The following is a 21,997-nucleotide window of genomic DNA, read 5'->3' as shown; positions in this document are numbered from 1 at the left end:
TGGACCAAGCGTCGTTCGAGGAAGTTTCGCCTTACTGGGAAGCAAACGACAGAAAAGCTAAGTTGCTAAAGTTTGGGCAATCAGTTTTAAATTTTTTTAAGTTATCTTCCTCGAACAACCGTGCTTTGTATGGAAAACCTGTGCGCGGAGGAACCAACTCGTAGCTAGTTGCGCCCTTACTTTGTTTCGAGTCCGCTCAACAACTTAAGTGAGCTGCGACTAGTTGCGACAAGGTTTCTTGTCGGTAGCGGCACCGCCAGCAGGCTGCTGACATCCCGCACTCAGCGCTCGCGGCTAAGGTGCCTGCGCCGACAAGTTCCCTAAAAGCATAGGGCAAAAACATACAAAGGAAGGAATCAAGTAAAGGAAATAACATAGCAATCGCTACCCAAAATAAAGTCATATTACAAGATAGCTTGTCGCAGCTCTAACAGATTGTTCTCATAACATGACCAGCAGCGACAAGAAAAAGAGAAAACGAGCGGCCTAATCTACGCGATCGCCCTCAACCCTCTTGATCCCGCTCACCTTGTCCACAATGGGTGTGACAAGGGTCTTGAGCGCTTCCAGATCAGCATCCGGCGGCAAGGTCCTGAGGACGTTGGTGAGGTTGAGGCCTGGGTTGCGGAAGGCCACCTTCACCAGCACCTTTTGAAGAGCTCCCGCGCAGATCTTGCGCGACTCGTCGGCCAGCTGCTTTGGGATCTTCTCCCGGAGTCGCTGGAGGGCCGTCGCCACGCCTTTGAAGAACAAGCTGAGCTTGGCGCTGGGTTGGAGGTGCTCATCGGAGGAATACCCGAGATCCTCCATCCCCAGCTGCGCCAGCTCCCTGTCGATGGCTGCGGCAACATCCACAAGACCCTCGGTCCAGTGCTCCACATTCTCCCTAAAAGTGTCCTGGGCGGCAGCAGCACTCGCCAGCAGCGCCTCGTCGGCCTTGATCTTCTCCTTCAAGGCCACCTCCTGCTCCCTGGCGCCGTCCAGCGTCTTGGTCAAAGTAGTCAGCTTCACCGCAAGATCTGCGTTGGAGTCCTTGGCGGCGCTAAGCTCCTTGCTCCTCTCGGCGAGACGACCCTGCAGCTCGCCATGGGTGTAGGCGTCCTTCTCGCGCTCACGCTTGAGCGCAGCAAGCTCCTCGCCGCTCACCTTGAGATCGGCCTCCAGCTGTGCCACCTTCGTCTCCAGCTCCTTCTTGGCGGCCTCGACAGTTGCGGCAGCATCCTCTGCTTCCTTGAGAGCCTCGCCGAATGTTTGCTCGCGTGCAGCAAGATCCTCCTCGTGGCTGTCAAGGTTAACCTTCCGCTGCGCCAACTCGCCTTCCTGCGCAGACAGCTTCTCGGCAGCAAGCCGCTGTTGCTCTTCAACTTCAGCCTTCTCGAGGAGGAAGGCTTTCCGCTCCTCGGCGAGTTGCTCCCGCTCCTTTGCCAGGGACCGGAGAGCTTCCTGGTTGAGGCCCCGGAGCTCCTCCGCGCGCTTCTTGATGTCCACTCCCGCCTTCGCGACAAGCGCTTATCGGGATACCAGCTTGGCCTGTCGGGCGCGGTAGAGCGACAACAGCTTCCGCAACAGCTGCTCCTCCTTAGGCTCGCCGCTGCTACTGCTCGGCGCGTCGACCAGCGTCAGCCCAGCGGAGGCGAGCAACTCTTCATCAAAGATTTCTCCTTCGATCGGCGCCATGGAGCTCGACGTCCAGGGGATCTTGATGAAGACGCCATCGCCGGCCTTCAAATAGGCGCCGGGCTGGGGCTCTTCGGAGCCTGATGCTGCAGCAGCGGCGGAGGGATCGGCGGTTGGCATAGCGCCTGACGCTCCTATGGCCTCGGGGCCGTCAGTGCGATCGCCGGACCCCTCGCCAGCTTCTGCGGCGGCATCTTTGGCGGCCTCTTCGCCGGTGGGATCATCAGCGCCGGCCTCTTCTTCGGTGGCAGCGGCGTCGTCGGTATTGCCGCGCGCGTTCTCATCGCCGGCGACCTCGGTTTCCATCGGCTCCGTGGCAGATGGATCTGACGACCGGAAAAGGGAGAAAAGTCAAGCAAATATTCAAAAACAAAATCAGAAGAAGAAGAACCCAAGGGAAGTTTTCAAGCAAGAGGATTACCTGTACTAGGATCTATAGTCGTGGTCTCCGCCACCGGGGGGTCGCTGGTGCTGTCCCTTGCTGGAGAACTGTCCCTTGCCGGAGAGTTCTCCCTTACCGGAAAATTCTCCCTTGCCGGAGAACGCTCCCTTGCCGAGGAATCCTCCCTTGGCGGTGTAGTCGAAGCAGATGGCATGTCGGGAGCGGCTTACGGGCACTCCTGGTGAGACTGCTCTGCTCCTATGCAAACCAATAATCAGATGTTAGCAAAGAAAGAGCACCCATGCGCGCCTAACGGCAGGAAGTAAACCATATACTTACGCTGGGGGCTGCGTTGGGGGCTGCTTTGGGGAATAGTTGCCGGGTTCAGCAAGGTGGTCTCGGACACACCCCCTGCTGTCGCGGTGGGTTCGTCCTCGATGACAATCACCGGGACCTTGGCTCTCTTCGCCGCTCTCTGGGCCAGAGTCCTGAAAAGGAATGGGTTCGGAGTAAAGCAAATCAGATACAAGACAAAACAACAAGAATTGAAGAACTACAAGTACAACAAAGAATCTTACTCTTCCTCTTCCTCGTCGGAGCTGAGCGCGGAGAGGTCGAAGTCCGGCCCACCTTCAGCGCGACGAGGCGGAAGAGTAGGTTCCCTTAGCCGCTTGGCGGGAGCAGAAGCGGTGGTCCGGGAGGGCCCCGCTCCAGTTGCCGCAGCGGCATGAGGTGCTCCCGCGGCAACAGTGCTTGCCACGGTGGAGCGCATCGCGCGGCGCAGCGGCTGTTGACCCGTCTGCCGCCCCGCTACGTCCACGGCCTTGCGGGGACGCCTTCTTGGTGGAGCTGGGGGCTCCGCTTGCAGCAAGCTGTCTGAAGGTGAGAAAGAGGAGGAGTCGATCTTCAACGAGTCGCTCGCGCCCTCAGCGGGCTCGCTCGACTCAGCTTCAGGACCGACAAGCTCTCCCTCGCCGGCAAGCTCCTCTCGCTCGGCAAGGCTTGCCGCCTCTGCTGCCTCTGCCTCCTCCACGGTGAATCCAAACTCGCCCGCGGCAGCTGCTGCCGCCGCCTCTTCCAGCCTAGTGGCGATGCGCTGCATCTCCGCATCGGTGGTGTCGCGAGTAAGGCTCTTCTGTTCATCGGAGCGGACCGGCACTTCTACCAAGCCGTCAAAGAACTGCACGACGTCATCTGCAGGCTCTTGCCAAGTTGGGACAATTCCATGCGAATCGCACAGCGGCATCATTGCACGCATGCGGTCGAGCGAGGAGTTGTTGCACAGCGGAACGACACCCCTCGCCAACATGAACGTTTTGGGATGTTGAGGATCGCGCTTGAACAGTTCCAGGAGCATCGCGTCCAGTTCCAGGACAGTGAAGTTGAAGTTGAGGCCCGGGCGCAGCGTCATGATATCCGCCGCATTCTGGAACTCCCAGGCGGGTCTCCTCCTCTCCTGCAGGGGGGCGATGCGGCGGCAAAGAAAATCTGTGCCAACGGCGCCTACGGTGAGCCCGGCAAGCCTGAGGCGTAGGATCCGGGTGACGGCAATCTTCAGCATATCGTCTTCCGGGGCCACGTTGCTCCAATCGTTGCCGCGCGCTACTGGGGCTTGGCGCTGGGCAGTAAATGGCTGCGGGTTCTCCTCGACAATCCAGCACCAGTCTGCTCTCCATTCTTCCCACTTGCTGTGGAGCTCTCCCTCCAGATAAGCTTCCTTCTTGCCAGTTCTCGAGATCCAGGCGATTCCGCCGGATAAAGGCTCCCCTCTCTCAACTCGGGGCATAAAGAAGTGGCGAAAAAGAGCTACATTTGGATAGACTCATCTCTATGAAAACTGCCATGGTCAGAACGGCGTTGGGGGTGAAGTCAAGGAGGCGGAACCCGTAGGTGTTCATAATGTCACAGAAAAACTCAGAGAAAGGCGGGCAGAGCCCGCAGTAGAAGAACAACGCGAAGAAGGGATATCCATTCGGAGCCAGTTCCGAAGCGGCAGCTGAGAGTACCTTCGTGCGCGGATGCGCTCGCGTCTCCGTTGACCAAAAGAGGTAGTAATACTCCCTCAGCTCCTTCCCGGCGAGCTGAGGGGGGAAGATTGCCCGCTCCTTTCGCAGCGCCACGAGCCGCTGCGCCTCGGCCGACTTCACAACCTTCCCGGCTTTTGGAGCCATGGCGGAGGTGGTGAGAGAGATCGACGGCGTTGGTGGTGCCAGTGGCGATGGGGGGCGGAGCGCTGCTCTCTTTCAGCTTTGGGAAGAAGGGGGGAGCGGCGGAGATTTTTGAGATTGGAATAGCAACCGGCGAGATGGGCGAACTGCCCCTGTTTCCCCTGCTTATAAAGAGGGAGGGGGCAGACGTTCCGTCTTTCTGAATAAAGAAACCACCCATGATCTCTCCCACGACGCCGCATTCGACGCGTGCCGTTCGGGGAGGGCGCGGTGGATACAGAGTGAGATACGGCGTAACCCAGGCCGCGCGTGCCCGTGCCCTGTTTTGGGCCTGGCCCACACAATGTTGATATCTGTAACATGTCCTCATGGTTACTTGAATTCTCCTGATGCATGTCTTACAAGTTGTTGAACATGTCATTGCACTCAAAACTAGCTTTCTGCAAAAGTTTACCTATATCATGTATTATTACATCTTGGACCAAAACGTGGGTTGCTTGCGAGTACATTCAAAGTAGTCATTGGCTTGCCACTGGTTATTTTATTGGCCAGGCATGAAAGAACAAGATGTAATGAAGAGTACCTTGGTGACGAACATGCGAGCTAGGATGCTTCCCAGTCAGAATGCCTGTAGGGTTAAGGCAGATGGCATGGGTCGAAGTTGTTATTGAAGATTTCCGCTGCGATGAAACACTCAAGACTTGACCATAATGGTCCTACTTGTGTAAAATGGTATGTATGGATGTAAGACTCTTGTTATTCAGCTTCTGTGTGTTCAGTGAGCATTGATCTCTGGGATCACTGTACACGTGCATTCGGTGATCTCGACTTATGAGTCAGGGTCCCCACAGAGCTGGTATCAGAGCCATCCTGACTGTAGGAAGCCTTAGTTAGCATGGTCATTAGTTAGGATAAAACTATTTCCAAAACAACTACTAGTTTTCAAAACTATCTATACTTCTCTTCCCTTCTTAGTTTTTCGAAAACTAAGGTATACTTCCCTTATTAATCTCTTCCCCTTCAAAAACCTTTGGTCGCTAGAACCCTTATGCCCTGACCACTGGATTCCTTGAAATCCTCGTGGATAATCTAGAAGGAAGATGCCTTGCCAGACGTTCACCCACATCTCCTGAACACAAGATTGGCGACATCACAACAGGACGATACCAACAGAAGATACATCCTCAAGGAATGAGGACCTGAAGACCCAGGAGATGGTGACACCCTTGACACAACCCCAAGATAATGCAACCTTAGCCTACGATGATCAGGGCATAGGATATGCAAGATCATGATATACATCGCTAATAGAGTAACCCTGTCACTACTGTTGTTGTATCGGCAACCACTGGTGAATGAGAACCTAGCCATTTGGTCCGCCTCACTATAGTGAGCAGGAAAATGGTTCCCTTCGTCCCCCGCTCTTGGTATCGATGTTGTCATCAACGTAGCTGATAGGTTGGACCTCTATTATGCCTTGTTAATGTCATTGCATAAATGATTGCTTACCCGAAACCCTTGACGCCTTAAAAGGCAAAAGGGATCGTCATGATTAAGAAGACAACAGAAGACCGAGTCAATGCCAGCTACGAGGAGCCACCTTCACCCCATCACTTCAACAGGCGAGAAGTTGTTGGAGAATCTTCAGGCTCAACCCGGATTGCTTCATCGAACAACTACGAGAGACGTAGCAACACCTGAGGAAAACTCAGAAGACTGCATGAGGCACAAGGCACGACTATTGAGTCCGAGAACCCCTAGGGTAGAATGAGTCGTGTACCCCCTATGCACAGTCGATTCCGTATGATAGTTCGAATAGTACCATGATTGTGTGTTGCTTGTTTTTATTTGTTTGTGTTTTGATATAGGTCACACTTTTTCCCTAGGCGACAAGTATGCGACTATATCACCTTCCTCACCTTGTTTCTTTTGTTTGGCCCTCTTTGCACTTGTTTGTTTGCACCTGCACTATAGAACCCCCTTTAGGCGTCCCCCTCCTCTATGCTACTTTTCCCTCTCATCTCTCTCTCCTTAAGTGAAGATCGGCGAGACAAGGTACACCAAGGATTCTACTTCGACAACAAACAAGCACTGAAGACTTTTTCTACAACCTCCTCGACCAAGTACAACCCCGTATGTTTACACCTCAAGACTAGAACCCTATCCCTAGACCCTACAGGACTTCACGAGATACCCAGCTCGAATCCTTAACCACGAGCTTAACCTACGGAATCACAAGAGAACAAGTTAAGCTACAGTAAGCCTTGCTTATCACTGGGTTCATTATGGGACTAATGGGCATAGTGAACGAGCACACTATCTTCCTAAGATAGCACCAGAACTGACGATGCCATAGGGAAGACCAATTTAAGGGTATAGGAACAGAGGACAAATGACTTGGTGAGTTTATATCAATGACTTTGAGGGATTATCTGAGACTCTTTGGTGGATTATAAGGCTACCATGTTGGTAGATGAACTTGGTGGGATCATGATTATTGAGTAGCATAGCTTTCATTACCCCTGAGTAAATTGGATTTATAGGACAATTATGATCGCAAGTTGAAACTCCTGTAAGTGCAAGGATTTGACTTGATCAGATGATATTGATAGGAGACAGTTAATATTACGTAAATGACTTGGGGGAACATGTAGGAATTCTCATTGGACAAGAGATTTGGATTTAAGTAGGTGATTCTAGTTGAATATAGATGCTGAGTATGTCTACATGGTTCGGAGTAAATTGGATTTAGACCGATGATCTCGATCATGATACCAAGTTACTCGGTGGATGATAAACTAGGAGATTGGACTAATTGTCAGAGTTTATTTAGGCATCTTTGTGAGCTTGACCTTGGAGTATTACTAGATCATAATAACGGGAATTGGTGGACTGACTATAGTAAGGCAGCCCTTTCAAGTATTGGGGATTATAAGGACTTTAGGAGATCATGTGGAACACCAGCATAGGCATTGGATTTGTAGAATTAATGGATTGAGTAGTGATTGATGGAAGTTAATGGGCTGCTAGAGTTGACTCATAGGAAGGAAACAAGATCTTGGAGTGGCATATGACGTGTTTCCTTAGGGTAGAGATGCACTATCTTGGACCTTGGAAGGATAGGCTGAGCACTTGGATTGTCACGTTCAAGCTTAGCAGCTTGTATGCTCTACCCATGGATTTTTAGGGGTAGCCACACACATGAGTTTGGGGATTGTAGACATATATGATTTTGTTAGACCTCCTCTTGGGAGTCATGAGGATATGAATAGCATGAGTGATGATTGGAGTTGACCTATACGAATGATGCTTTCAATAGTATAAGGTGATCTGTTTGAAGGACTAAGTAGAACAATTGGCATCTCAGAAACTGTGCTTAAGGATAAGATGATAAACGTTCACCCGCACACTAGAATCCTTAAAACTCTTAAGCCCCACCAAGCCACAACATGGTCGGATCCCGACCTTGGGATTTGGCTCCAGATTGATAGGACCTTGGCCAATGCTCAACCATGACAACCACCAATACCCCCATCCTACTTTATGTACCTCATGAACAAAGTCTTCATGGAGTACTTGGACAAGTTGGTTGTCATCTTTATTTTGGTAACATACTTGTCTACCCGAAGACGAAAGAAGAATCGTTGAGCTGGTCAAGGAACATCTGAAGACCATCATGTCTAGGAGGAAGAACTACACCAACCACCCTCGTCAAGAAGTAAACCTCCGCATCGAAGACCAGGTGTGTCTGCAAGCCACTTCTCTCTCAAGAGAACCAAGCATTTTCATGGCAAGTGAAGCTCACACCAAGATTTACCGGCCCTTCCAAGATCACTTCAAGACAAAGAGTAGACATCTATCAGCTGGAGTCACCACCCGAGTTACCCACTGTGCACAACGTTTTCCACATGACACAACCACGAAAGTGTTTCCAACTTCCTAGCTAGCTCGAGCACTAATAAGGACATTGACCACCGAGCCATCGACCCCTAGCCCAATCTAACCTACCGCGAGCTACCCATTAGTAACCTGGATCAAGAAGAGTGTCATACACGAAGCCACACCATCAAGTACTTCAAGCTCAATGGAGCACTACACGGAAGTAGAAGCAACATGAGGACTTGAAGACTACCCCGGATCCAGATTTCATATTCCTTTCCACGCCTAGTTTGGGAATCTCGGGGACGAGATTCTTGTAAGGGGGGTAGGTCTGTCACACCCTGATTTTCATGCCACAACACTTAAGTCAATAAATCATGCTAAAATGTGGTCTGACAAAAACTTTTGAGTGTCTTGTCTTTGCTTTGATTGAACGTTTGACTACTGTTTGCAAGTGCTCTAAAAATCAAATAAATTCTCCAACCGTTATACTCCTTACCCTTGATCCAAAAACCTTGACCAATGATCATGCCATGTGTATAGGACATAAAAATAATTTCTTACAAAAATAATTTGGCCAAATAGTATTTTCAAAAAGTAGTTTTCCAAAAATCCCTGAATTGAGATTTGCACTGCAATTACTTGATTTGGGGTGTGCAAAATATTTCAAAAGGTATATTTGAAACCTATTAGATGCAGGACTCCCATAAACCACAAAAATATAATTTTAAAAGTTATTTTCCTATTTTTATTTAAAAGCTTTTTCTTAAGGCCAGAAATGGTCTTTAATAGGGAAAAATTATTTTATTGTTTTAAAAATATTTGATAAAAATCAGGGAAACTCAGTGGGCATATATTTCCCATATATAAGAGTTTCAACACATGTTCATGTTCAAAATATTGGTCAAATCCCTCAAAAACCCTTTCTGGATATTTCAAGCTTTTGAAATATTTACAAAGGAAATATTCTCCAAAAATTCCAAGAAAATTCTAGCATGTCACATATGACATGTTGGATGATCTGGACAAGTATCATGTCATAGAGAATAGCATAACATCATCAAATCCCCTCAAAACCATTTCCGTCCATTTTGAAGTTTGAGCAACTCTACATTGCCAAACATTTCCAAATGTTCTCAAACCTTGTGAACATGCTCAAATGTTCTAATTATTCATCTAGACCAAGTGGCACAAGTTGGAGAACAAGTTATATTGATCAAAGTGCCCCAAAACCCTCTCTGACCAGAAACAAATTTGAACAACTTTGTACTACCAACTTTCTCTCCTTGACCACAACTTTTGTGAGCATGTTCACATGACCAAATTAGGCCATTACACCAAGTGGTGCATCAAGGAGAAGTGATTTGCTCAACTAGATCTACACAAGTTCATTTCTGCTAATTTCTAGGGTTTACAAAAGTTGCATTGGCAACTTCGCCCAAATAAGCTCCAAATTGGTGGAAGGCCCTAGTTATATGTGCCATTTCACCCTGTGGAGTCTCATGGCAAATGGAGATCATCTACTTGCCCAAACTAGCATCAGACACCTTCTGCATTTTAACTAAAAACCCTGTTTGGGCCTCTTCCACTAATCCAAATGAGTTCTCCTCTTTACCACACCTCCTCCTAACCTCCCTCTACCTCTGGCATTCAGCTCAAGTCGATGCTTATTGATCAAGGGGATGGAACCACCAATTTTCTATTCTGGACAGCCCCATTTCCACTCTTCTCCTTCCTCTCTCTTCACCCACTGGCCACCCAAAGCATCCAAGGCCAAGATCCCTTCCTTAGCAACCCCCCCAAATGCTACTGGACATGCAAGGGCGCGCCCACAAGCATAGAAAATGGCCTGGACAGCCATATGGGCGCTCTGGAGCACGCTACAGTGCGCTCCCGCACTGTAGCCGCCCCCTGCCAACCGCCTCCAGCCATCTCGGGCCTCCCCAGCGTGTCTCACGAGGCCGCCTCGATGTCTGGGACATGGCAAGCTGCCGGCCCCCTCCTAAAACTCTCTCCTCTCCCCTCCACGACCTCACCCGAGTGTGCCGTAGGCCGCATCCATGATGCACCACGGCCCCCCCTATATAGAGCCTCCCCCCGGGCACTCCCTCGACTCTTCTGGATCCTTCTCTCTCCCATGCACCTCCCAGACAACATCCCTCTACCCCTAGTGCTCTCCTGCCCTCTCCATGGCCGGAGTGCCGCCGCCGACCGCCGCTCGGATTCGGGCACCACGGCCCCTCTCTCTTCTCCCTACCCACTCCAGTACTCCCTCACCACTACGAAGCCCCCCATCACCTCCATTCTTCCCCGGGACGCCCCTGCGCTCGAAGACGGCAATGGCCGATGCCATCTCCGCCGCGGGCAAAGGCCCGCTCCTCTCTGAGGAAGTTGGCGCCCGTAGTGTGGCCTCCCGGATGTGGCACGTTTCCCCGAGCACTCCGGTGGCTGGATCACCGGAAACGGTGGCCGGTAGCGCCGGCAGTCGCCGCTGGCGTCTCCCCTGCCTCTTTTCCTCTGCTTCGGGCGGGAGGTTGAGGACGACGCCATGACGCCCATCAGGTCCCGCCTGTCAACGGCTTGGCGCAGGGCCTGAGCCACTGACGGGTGGGCCTGCCATGTTTAAGTGGACACGGGTCCAGATCGGAGCCGCCTCCCGTGCGAGAAGGCTTAGTATCGGAGTACGCCTTCAACATCGCCTCCTACTCTCGCGTGGCCGAGCCAATGGGCCGGCCCAGTGCGTAGTGGCACTATATTGCGCTCAGCGCGCGCTTTAGGTATAACCTAATTCCTTTTCTTTCTCTTTTTCTGGTAGGTTTGTAAAATCCATAAACAATTCAAATCAAATCCAAATTTGATGATTCAAATTTCTAGTAGCTCATAAAATTATGATCTATCTCATGGTGCAACTTGCACATTTTTCCAGGAACTTTTTCTTCACAAACATTTATCAAACCTTGTTTTTCCATTTCTGTGATTAACTTTAGAAAATCACAGAGAGCCCATTTTTGATCCAAATTCCATGATTCAAATTCCTAGATGCTTATAATTTCAAAACTTAGTATTTGAACATTTTTACTAATACTTTCTGTATCACCTCAAATAATGGTCTATTTCTTCATGTATAGCCAACTTTGCAAAATCATAGGATATTCATTTGAACTCCAAATCCAGAGAAACCAACTCCTAGGTGCTTCTAAAATCATTCTTTGTCAAATGGGTGCCTCTGATCATTTTTGAAAATAATGTTTCTGTACACTTCTTGCAAATCCATAAACCCCTTGATTCCATCATATCAAAATGTTCAGAGATATCCACTGATCCAATTCCAATGAACCACTCTGGTTATTTTTCATATAACCAGAGATAGCCTAGAAAAGTCCAACTCACATTTTTAGAGCACTTTTATTTTTGCCTTGTTGTGTTGCTTATTATGATTGTTTCCGACATTAGTTGATGAAGTAGATGGAGTACTTGGAGAAGGACCAGAAGACTTGAAGACTCTGAGGAACAGGTAAGGAGCCCTTTGACCATGTCTATCAAACCCTTTTTATGCATGTCATATAGCAGTTACATTGCTTGCATTGGAGACATGATACTGTGATAACCGCATGGGGTGGTTTGCCACTGTTATTTCCTCGTAGATACTTGCATTGTGCATGACCCTACCTTCATATGAGGGTTATGCCAGTGGGAGTAGATAGGATGCTAAAGTAGTGCTACGCAAAAAGGGACGGCAATATGCATGGTGAAGGAGGCAAATTATTTTCAAAAGACTTTTCAAAAACCCCATCGGGTGCCACTTATTCCCGGGGGAGATGATGAGTTGGGTAGCCACTTGATGACGAAGTGGTGTACCGAGGCAAGTGCATGTTGTTTTCAAAACGGATTGGTTTAAGTTGCGACCGTTATTCCAACCTTACATGCGCAACCACTCTACCCTTATATGGGAAAGGGCATTATTGATTACCTAGGTCGATACTAACTTGGAGCCCGCATTATTAGTGACGGGGGAGAGTTGGTGCTCTCTCTCGAGACGGGGTCGTGCCAGGTAGGGCGGCCATGACTGTCTTTACAGGGCACCCGATACACCGTTGTGTCCCCTCTCGGATGTTACGATCTCGAGTGAGTCTCGTATGATGTACATCGTGAGGATACGGAACAACGAGTGGACTCCTTGTTAGTGTCGTCTAGGGAAAGGTAGTGATCGGGTGCTTACCCCGGGTACTTGAGGTATCGCGGGTCGTGGATGACACGGAAGTTCCCCGGATCTTGTGGGTAAAGTGTGCAACCTCTGAAGAGTGTAAAACTATTCGAATAGCCGTGTCCACGGTCAAGGACAGTTGGGTAACCGCTCTTGGGCTATGTCCACATGTTTACAAATCATGTGTGTGTTGATAAAACTACTTGGGTTAAGTCAAGGGACTTGACATGATTGAGTTGGGTTGGTGCCCACTCTATTTATGTTGATATCTGTAACCTGTCCTCATGGTTACTTGAATTCTCCTGATGCATGTCTTACAAGTTGTTGAACATGTCATTGCACTCAAAACTAGCTTTCTGCAAAAGTTTACCTATATCATGTATTATTACATCTTGGACCAAAACGTGGGTTGCTTGCGAGTACATTCAAAGTACTCATTGGCTTGCCACTGGTTATTTTATTGGCCAGGCATGAAAGAACAAGATGTAATGAAGAGTACCTTGGTGACGAACATGCGAGCTAGGACGCTTCCCAGTCAGAATGCCTGTAGGGTTAAGGCAGATGGCATGGGTCCAAGTTGTTATTGAAGATTTCCGCTGCGATGAAACACTCAAGACTTGACCATAATGGTCCTACTTGTGTAAAACGATATGTATGGATGTAAGACTCTTGTTATTCAGCTTCTGTGTGTTCAGTGTACACGTGCATTCGGTGATCTCGACTTATGAGTCGGGGTCCCCACAACCCTAGAAGCTAGCCTATGATGATTATGATTGTAATTGTGATTGTCCTTCTAAGGACCAACCTCTCCGGTTTATATAGACACCAGAGAGGGCTAGGGTTCACACGGAGTCGGTTACAAGGAAGGAAATACAATATCCGGATTGCCAAGCTTGTCTTCCACGCAAAGGAGAGTCCCATCCGGACACGGGACGGAGTCTTGAGTCTTGTATCTTCACGCTCCAATAGTGCGGACGTAGTATAGAGTCCGGCCGTTCGAATACCCCCTAATCCAGGACTCCCTCGCTAGCCCCTGAACCAGGCTTCAATGACGTGTAGTCCGGCGCGCAGTCTTGTCTTCGACATTGCAAGGCGGGTTCCATCTCTGAATACTCCAAAGTACCTGTTACGACGAATAGTGTCCGTCTTCCCATCAATGTTATGTTCGTCGGCTTCAGCGCCTCCATAATGACCATCTCCACGTGTCGAGCAAATGCGAGGAGCCGAGGCATTTTTGCATTTGCCACCCCCGATCCTTCGGGCTAACCGTCTATTTGAAGAGATGGGGATTCTCAGATCCAAACCTCACTCTCCCCCTCGAGCAAGCATCCAACAGAGCACTCCAGAAAAACCATTCGAACATGGCCGGTCGTCGCAGCTCTTCTGCTCGCTCTCCTCGCTCCAAGCCGGGGGACTGGGAAGAGTGTTCCGTTCCTCATAGCCGTTTGATAGAGTTACAAACCCAAGGGTTTCTCCCACCGGCGTTCATGGTCCCCGTCCAAGCCGGAATAGCCACCTATAATGGCGGGGAACAAGCGGAGGGACCTCCTAATGCATCTCCAGAGGAGCGAGTATGCCTCACCCCGAATCTGCTAAGGGGCGTTGGGTTTCCGATCCACCCGTTCCTTCGCAGGCTCCTGGAGTTCTACGGCCTCCAGTTGCACAACTTTACCCCTACCTCCGTACTACATATAGCAGGGTACGTTGCCCTTAGTGAGCTATTTCTAGGCTGCGAGGCTCACTTCGGGTTATGGAAGAAGCTATTCTGCCTTGTCCCCCGCAACCAGGGAGAATCCCTATGTCAAGTGGGCGGGGCCGAAGTATGGCGCATTGTCGAGACCGGATACCTATCCGGCACTCCCAAGAAGGCACCAGAGAACTGGCCTTCGGAGTGGTTTAACATTGATGACGTTCCCCTTCCGGATCTAGTTCGGACAGGTCTCCCCAAGTTCAGTGACGCCCCGCTAAGGGCACGTCTAAGCTGGCGCCCCCGGAGCCCCCAGGAGGCGGATACCAGGGAAATACACTTCCTGATGAGAAGGATAAAGTTACTGGCCAAATCCGGACTGATGATAGTCGAGGTTATGGCAATATGCATAATGCGGGGAGTGCAACCGCTTCAATATCGGGGGAAGCCCATGTGGCACTTCAATGGGGAAGATGATGCCACCCGCTGTGGCCGTAAGGGTCCGGACTCCGACACTGCTCTGGCAAGGATATTGTCCGATTTATACAAAGGAGAAGAGGAATAATTCCTTCACATTAAACCGTGGGATGAATTCTCCATGTACAACCCCCCAAACTGGGTAAGTCGTCATTCCTTTCCCTGCTTCACTTATTGTGGCGTTCTTCGCTAAGATCACCTGCCTTGATATTTCCGAGCAGGAACTAAGGAGGGCCGTAGAAGGAATCTCCAGCCCTTCCCCGCAGCCAGAGGACCCCGGAAGGGCCCTAGATCCGGGACTCGAAGAAGATCCGGATATTACCGTGGAGCTTGTCAATGGGATATTTTATCAGGCGAGCTGCGATGGCGCCTCAGTAGCTATTATTGCCGACTATCCCGGACTGCTACCTACGTCGTGTGTAAGCCAAGCCGAAAACCCTATCCTCTGAAGAGGACTCCTTTCTGACGCCATGCCTTACCCCTGAAGTGTCGTGTTTTTGCAGAGACGATGGTCGGAGTGCGGGGCCGAGCCCCTAGGGACCCGTCAGCCATGGGCGTCCGGATCGGACAGGCTCAAGAGGAAGGCGGTTAGGGTCGAAACGCCGCTACAGAGGTAAGCGAAAACCTGTCCTGCGATAATTGTATTTGTAGTATAACAACGCCCTTTGCGCCCCGGTAGGAAGAGGAGTAGCCGGACTATATCCGAGGATCCTGCCAATCGCGCCTCCACCAGCCGGATTCCAGAACCGGCTTCGAGAGCAGAGGTGGACGTGGGGCCGATGCCGCATAGTTCTCCGATAGAGGACGCGGATATGCTCTCTGCCACAAACTCCAAAGTAGAGAGCGCCATGAATCACCAGCACCGACGGGCCGTACTTCGCAACAACATCTTTTCCGAAGAGGCGTTTAATGCTTTCAATTCGGGAGACGCATACATCCGAGCTGCTCAAGGCGGGCTTGCCCGAGCGACGGACTAGTATACCAAAGATATACGGGTAAGAAAATTTTATAAGCATGTATAGCAGTAGCCCCTGAGACTTGAAACGGTTGGAACAACTGTTTTAAGGATCAATTTATGCACATGTCCTTGTAGATAAGAATGAGCAATTGTCTCGGGAGCTGGAGGAGTGCAAGGCCCAGCTGAGGGCCACGATTGCCAAGTTAGAGGAATCCTAGAAGGCCTCATCTGGTAACATTTGTCTCAATTGTACGAAGATGCACCAGTTAGTAAATGGCTGGTATGACAAGTCTAACAGAAAATTCTGCAGACAATCCCGGGGTGAATCCGAGGGCGTAAGAGATGACGAGTCGCATCTCAAAAGGCAGCTAAAGGCTGGCGAGCGTGTTCTTACGCAAGTTAGGCAGGAGAAGAACAATCTTCAAGATGCCAATGTCCGGCTGGACGTGGAATTAAAAGACATCCGCGCTCAGCTGGCGGACTCCGTGAAGGAGAACAAAAGGCTTCGACGCGACATTTATGGGAAGTGCCTAGATGAACTGTAGTATAGTTCGGCGAGGAAGTATATTGAAAGAACTTTGCTTGTAGGAATGTTAACAGGTTGCCCTGAGGAGGAGATGCCCTCATCTGCAGGCGATTTACTGCAAGACCTCTCACAACTGCACGAGCAAGCTCGGTAAGTGATGCAGGGTGTTGCTCAGGCCTTGTGGCCATCAAGCTTCCTGCCGAATGGCATGGGGGAGCTTGTGGATATGCTTCAAGGAGCACGACGGCGCTTCCGATTATGGAAGATATCAGCCTGCCGGCAAGGTGCAAGAGAAGCCTGGGCTATGGTGAAGACGCGCTACACCAAGCTGGACCCGAACCATATGGCCGAAGTCGGACCGGCGGGGCCAGATGGGCAAGAAATTCCCGTGAGTCTGGTATATGACCAGGTAGCGTTAACCACAAAGTATTATCAACAGGATTGTAAGCTAGATAGCCTGTTGGATGGTATAGAGGAGTAATATAGTCAGTCCAAGTGACTGTGTAATTCAATGGACATAAGTAGTCCCTAGCCGGATTAAAATCATTTGTCATGGCGGACCTTTTCGCTTCAGCCCCCGGATCCTACAGTCCGGGGTGTGTCCGAATACCCGCTCAGTTATACAGAACCGGGGTATGCATGGAAACCAGGTGTAGGGGTCATAAGTGCTTGAACAGACAAGTACCCAACTAGTTATGTTATATTACATGGATAGTAAGAAACATCTTCCAGGGAGAATAGTACCCAACATGTTAGGGAGAATAGTACCCAACAAGTACCCAACATGTTAGGGGTTCCTTTCCCTGGGTACGCATGCAGCGATGCACATGTGCGGACTGCGAACAAGGGCGCAGGATACAAAACTTCTGGGGATTTACGTTGTAATAAATGAATACCTCTTTTGTTCACCGATCGAATATTCTCTTAAGGATGCTAGCTTTCGGCTTCACCCAGTCTGAGGTACACATCCGGCTGGACCGGCAGTAACAATCGCAGAGGTGCTCCCCTTATGCCCTAGCCGAATTAACGGGAACGTAGGGCATAAACACAAGAGCCAGGCAACCTAGCTTGGCCACATCTTAAGTCATATCGATGCATATAATGGTGAAGAAAAGGCACATATGGAAAAAGAAACACATATGTGATGGGCAAAAAGCCACTAGAGTAATTATTTTTAGCTTCCGTATAGGGAGGCCCCAGGTATTGCTTACACACATAGTGTGGCCGGAGTGATTCGGGAGTCTGTACTGTATTAAATACTTTGTGTGCAGAGGAAAAAAGGTCGTGAAAGGAAAAGGGAGGGAGCATAATTAAAAAGGAGGGGGTAAGGAGACGAACACTGAGTTTGGCGCTAGGCGTAGAATCTCCGGAGTCTGGCCGCGTTCCATGGGTTCGGCTCGAGTCTGTTGTCGGATGCAGTACGTAAGCGGTACGCTCCTCCGGTGAGAAATTTGTCAATGACGAAGGGAACTTCCCACTTGGGTTTGAGCTTGTCCTTCTTCTTCTCCGGTAGGCGTAGAACGAGCTCGCCAATATTATAAGTTTTGGCCCGCACTTCTCTGCTTTGGTATCGTCGAGCCTGCTGCTGATAGAATGCGAAGCAAGCTTTTGCCACGTCGCGCTCTTCCTCCAGGGCATCCAAGTTATCCTGCCGATCTAACTCGGCTTCCTTCTCTTCGTACATGCGTACGCGTCGCGAATCATGTATTTGTCGCAGAGTAGTACTGCTTCCGCGCCGTACACCATAGAAAATGGTGTATATCCGGTGGTATGATTCAGCGTGGTCCGCAGCCCCCAGAGTACGGAGTCGAGCTCTTCGACCCAGTGCGTGTCCGACTCTGTCAAGGATCGCACTAGTCTGGGTTTGATGCCAATCATGATGAGACCGTTTTCCCATTCGACCTGGCCGTTTGTTTGGGGATGGTAGACGGAAGCGTAGTAAAGCTTAATGCCCATTTTGCTGCACCAAGTTTTCACTTCATCGGCTATGAAATTTGAGCCATTATCAGTGATGATGCTATGGGGGATGCCGTATCGGTGTACAACCCCGGATATAAAGTCTATTACTGGTCCGGATTCGGCCGTTTTGACTGGTTTGGCTTCTATCCATCTGGTCAAGTTGTCCACCATGACCAATAAGTATTTTTTCTTGTGGCTTCCCCCTTTAAGAGGTCCGACCATATCCAGCCCCCAGACCACGAAGGGACAAATTATGGGGATTGTTTGGAGAGCGGTAGGGGGCATATGACTCTGATTGGCAAAGAGCTAGCAACCGACGCAGTGTTCGACAAGGTCCTGTGCGTCTGCTCGGGCCGTCGGCCAATAGAAGCCTGTACGGAAGGTCTTGCTGACTAGTGCTCGAGCCGCGGCGTGGTACCCGCCCAGTCCGGCATGGATTTCAGCCAAGAGCTGCCGCCCTTCCTCTTCGGAGATGCACCTTTGGAGCACTCCGGTCGCACTTTTCTTATAGAGTTCCCCTTCATGGACTTTGTAAGCTTTAGCACGCCGGACGATGCAGCGTGCTTCATTTTGGTCTTCGGGGAGCTCTTGCCTATTTAGGTAGGCCAAGAAAGGCTCGGTCCACGGGGCGATTACCGCCATAATTTCATGGGCTGAAGATGTTATTTCGGTGGTAGAGCCTCCGATTATGTCTGATAGTTCGGAATCTGGGGGTGTATTCGGATCCGTGCTAGTATTGCCGGAATCCCCTTCCCATACCACAGATGGCTTGAACATCCTTTCCAGGAATATGTTATGTGGGACATGGTCGCGTTTAGTGCCGATGCGGGCGAGGATATCCACCGCTTGATTGTTTTCTCGAGCCACACGGTGGAATTCGAGCCCCTCGAACCGAGCTGACATTTTGAGGACGGCATTATGGTAGGCCGCCATTTTCGGATCCTTGGCATCGAAGTCTCCATTTATTTGTCATATTGCGAGGTTTGAATCCCCACACACTTCTAGGCGTTGAATGCCCATAGAGACTGCCATCCAAAGACCATGCAACAGAGCCTCGTATTCGGCTGCATTGTTGGAGTCTATGTATAATATTTGGAGGACGTACTGGACCGTGTCTCCGGTGGGAGACGTCAGGACTACACCTGCTCCCAATCCGGCCAACATTTTAGAGCTGTCGAAGTGCATGATCCAGTTAGAGTACGTGCCGTACTCTTTAGGGAGTTCGGCTTCTGTCCATTCGGTGACAAAGTCAACTAGTACTAGAGACTTGATGGCGCACCGTGGCTTGTAAGTTATGTCGAACGGAAGGAGCTCGATGGCCCATTTAGCGATCCGGCCTATAGCGTCGCGGTTATTTATTATGTTGTTGAGTGGTACTTCGGAGGCCACCGTAATCGAACACTCTTGAAAGTAGTGTTGTAGCTTCCGGGATGCCATGAAGACCGCGTATGCTACTTTTTGATAGTGTGGGTGTCGGTGTCAAAACCGGCGGATCTCGGGTAGGGGGTCCCGAACTATGCGTCTAGGCGGATGGTAACAGGAGACAAGGGACACGATGTTTTTACCCAGGTTCGGGCCCTCTCGATGGAGGTAAAACCCTACTCCTGCTTGATTTATATTGATGATATGGGTAGTACAAGACTAGATCTACCACGAGATCAGAGAGGCTAAACCCTAGAAGCTAGCCTATGGTATGATTGTTGTTCGTCCTACGGACTAAAACCCTCGAGTTTATATAGACACCGGAGAGGGCTAGGGTTACACAGAGTCGGTTACAATGGGAGGAGATCTACATATCCGTATCGCCAAGCTTGCCATCCATGCCAAGGAAAGTCCCATCTGGACACGGGACGAAGTCTTCAATCTTGTATCTTCATAGTCCAGGAGTCCGGCCAAAGGTCATAGTCCGGTCATCCGGACACCCCCCTAATCCGGGACTCCCTCAGTAGCCCCTGAACCAGGCTTCAATGACGACGAGTCTGGCGCGCAAATTGTCTTTGGCATTGCAAGGCGGGTTCCTCCTCTGAATACTTCATAGAAGATGTTGAACACAAGGATAGTGTCCGGCTCTACAAAATAAGTTCCACATACCACCGTAGAGAGAATAATATTTGTACAAATCTAATCTGCTGATGTATTCCGCAGCGTGACATCATGCCACGGCCAAGCCTTTATTCGAATTGTTTTACTGTCCCATCTCAGTGCGTTTAGCGAGGCGGTTTCCTTGGCACGTCTTGTCAAAGCAGAGATCATGTCCCCTTATTCCGGGATTCTCATCAATACGGGCGTGGGTAACCCAACCGCGCCATTGATCATGGCGCTTGGGAGATAAGTGAGTTTTACTAGGCTGGTGGGGGTACATAGTTTCATCCACCCATATAAGGGGATAAGGATCCACCCTTTCCATCTACACCTTCTTCCTCCTTTGCTTATCCATCTCCGCGCACTCGAGGTCCAGCGCCCAAGTCCGCACTTCCCACCTCGACCTTCTCCAGCCATGTCCGGAGCGGGAGGCAGGTGGATGGCCTCCTCCGTCACGGAGGGGCACATCAAAAAGTTGAGGAAAGCCGGATACTTATCTAACGACATCGCGCACCGGCTCCCAGATGAGAGGCAGCTCATCCCCACCCCTAGGCCCCATGAGAGGGTAGTGTTCCTCCCCCATTTCCTCCATGGACTGGGCTTCCCACTCCACCCATTTGTCCGGGGGCTCATGTTCTACTACGACCTGGATTTCCACGTTCTGGCCCCGAACTTCATCCTCAACATCTCGGCGTTTATCGTCATGTGCAAGGTCTTCCTCCGCATCAAGCCCCACTTCGGCTTATGGCTAAAGACCTTCAATGTCAAGCCGAAGGTAGTGGGCGCCGAGAAGCGGAGTGCGGAGGCTCCATGGTGGGAAAGATGCCCAACGTCACATGGCTCGAGGGCTCCTTTGTGGAAACCATCAAAGGGTAGCAATCGGGGTGGTTCTACATCACCGAGCCGCGTGACCCTGAATGGGCAGCGGCCCCCGAATTACGATCTGGCATCCCCACACGGCTCTCCTCTTGGAAAGAGATGGGCCTGTCATGGGGTAATTCGGAAGAGGTGACCGGACTCCAAACCTGCGTCCAGAACCTGATGGACAAGAAGGTTAAACTTGTCAACGTAGTCCAGGTCATGCTCCGTGTCAACGGCGGGCTTTTAACTTGTGGGAGTTCGACTCGGCCCAGCACCAAACTCTGTCCAGGCTCTTTGACACAATGCACGAGGCCGCCTAGAAGGTGCTTTTTAAGGGCTCCGAGGCTCACCCTCCCATTACCGAGGACCGCGGATTCTGCGCGAAGCGCCAAGCCAGCGCGGTAAGCTTGTTTTACCCTTTACGGGATGCTTGTTTTCATAGTTTGACTCTATGCGGGATCTAAGCCCCCGTTCCTTTGACAGGACTGGAAGAAGACGTCCGGACAGATCGACTGTCCGGATCCTTTGCCCGAAGGCCCAGCTGATGCCCGCTTGGCGAAGTTGCTGGTCCCGGCACCACACGTGGTGCCGGAGAAGAAGGCCAAGAAGAAGGCCACGGGAACTCGAAAGAGCTCCCGGCGCCTGGTGGTTTCGGATTCATCACCCGACGACCCCAAAGCGCACTCCTCCCCCGAAGACGAGGAGGAGGAAGAAGAAGCCTCTCCCCCTCCATCGAGGGGAGGAAAGAAAAGGAAGGCCACCCCAACTAGGGGGGCCGGAGGGTCCAAGAAGGGAAAACCCTTCTCCCGGACTACTCCACCAACGCCGATGACGACGAAGAGGAGTGGCCATCCAGGGCCAAGCCCCTGGCAAAATCGTAAGTATCCGGATACTAGAATAACTCATGGTGTTCCTTTACTGCACAGTATCTTCTAACGCCGAACATAATCATGTAGTCCGCCCAAGGCCCAGCTCGACGCTTTGTCGAGCGGATCCCTGGATTCGTCGGATGTGAATAGTCTTTCACTCCCGACTGCTACCTCCCCTCGCCCCACGGACGATGCCGCGGTGGAGTCCCAAAAGGAGACGAGCCAGGAGGAGGTAGCCCCGGAGGCGCCGCAAGGCAACCTTCCGGAT

Source organism: Triticum aestivum, chromosome 5B (assembly GCF_018294505.1).
Source record: "Triticum aestivum cultivar Chinese Spring chromosome 5B, IWGSC CS RefSeq v2.1, whole genome shotgun sequence".
In the NCBI taxonomy this organism is placed as follows: Eukaryota; Viridiplantae; Streptophyta; class Magnoliopsida; order Poales; family Poaceae; genus Triticum; species Triticum aestivum.
Note: the sequence above shows the minus strand (reverse complement) of the source record.